This window comes from Plectropomus leopardus, chromosome 19, assembly GCF_008729295.1.
Source record: "Plectropomus leopardus isolate mb chromosome 19, YSFRI_Pleo_2.0, whole genome shotgun sequence".
NCBI lineage: Eukaryota > Metazoa > Chordata > Actinopteri > Perciformes > Serranidae > Plectropomus > Plectropomus leopardus.
This window is the reverse complement of record NC_056481.1, coordinates 21249283-21250503: the sequence shown is the minus strand read 5'-3', so window position 1 is coordinate 21250503 and position 1221 is coordinate 21249283.

Genomic DNA, 1221 nt, shown 5'->3' with positions numbered 1-1221 from the left:
TCCCTGAGGTCCTTCTATTGAACTGGCTTTTCTTCCTTCGGCAAATACTCACAGTTAATTTGCTTTTATACTCCCTCAGGTCTACTCTTGCTTTGCACTACGGCACTATGTAAACATCCCTGTGACTCTTCCGTTATCTCTTCTTTGCTGTTTCTCTGCTGGTTAGGGATTCCTTAGTAACCTCTGTTTATTAGGATATCTCTAGAGAGAATACAGGTGCATTTTTATTTTCTTTTAAAGATAAAAGAAGCAACAAAAACAATTTCTCAAGGATTATTTAACTTAAGATATGTGTCGAGTTTCTGTGAGGTTTCAGTCTCAATGCCTGCCTGAAGTCAACCCGGCACAGTTAATCATGTTACACTGCACTCATACGGACTTCACACAATCATGTTGGTATTTATAATAAATACCACAAATATTTAAATCGTATCAAATATATTGATTTAAAGGTGATATAACAGTTGATTGTGCTAGTTTTTGTGAAGTGTTATGAAAATTCTAATTTAATCAATTTTCTTACAGTGTTATGCTAAATTCTTGCCATCATGTCACTTTTTTCTCTTTCAGTTGTATTTTAAAAATTGCCCCTGCCTAATTATCCTTATTACTATTTATTACAATGCAACAACAGTGCTCCCTCATTCTCCCACATTCTTACCTGCATCTTGTTTTAATCTGTATATCTTTGATTTTTTTCTGGTATATCTTTGATTTTTGCATTTCAAACCTGTACATTTTTTCTTCTTCTTTGATACATGCCTATTTGTGCACTTTTGTATATTTTATATTTTGTATATATTGATATTTTATTTTTTTTTTCTGTACACACGGCTGCTGTGACAAGCTAATTTCCCACAAGTGGGATAAATAAAGGTGTCTAAGTCTAAGTCTAAGTCTAGCAAGCTAGCATAGATTCCCTGCATTAGCTATGGAACAGCCCATTCATTATGAGCAAATTCCACTCTCCAGCTTTGTATCCAACAATCTCCCCATCAGTTGATGGGAACCCTATTATTGTAACACCGCATCAATAACAACAATAATAAAACTTTAACATCAAAACGTAATTTTTCACTGGAGCTGTAATAGTGGAAATAGATAATCCACCCATTTTTGACCAAATTTTGACTTCAATAACTCAGGCAAAGTTGGTTCAGTGGTTCTCCCTGAGGTCCTTCTATTGAACTGGCTTTTCTTCCTTCGGCAAATACTCACAGT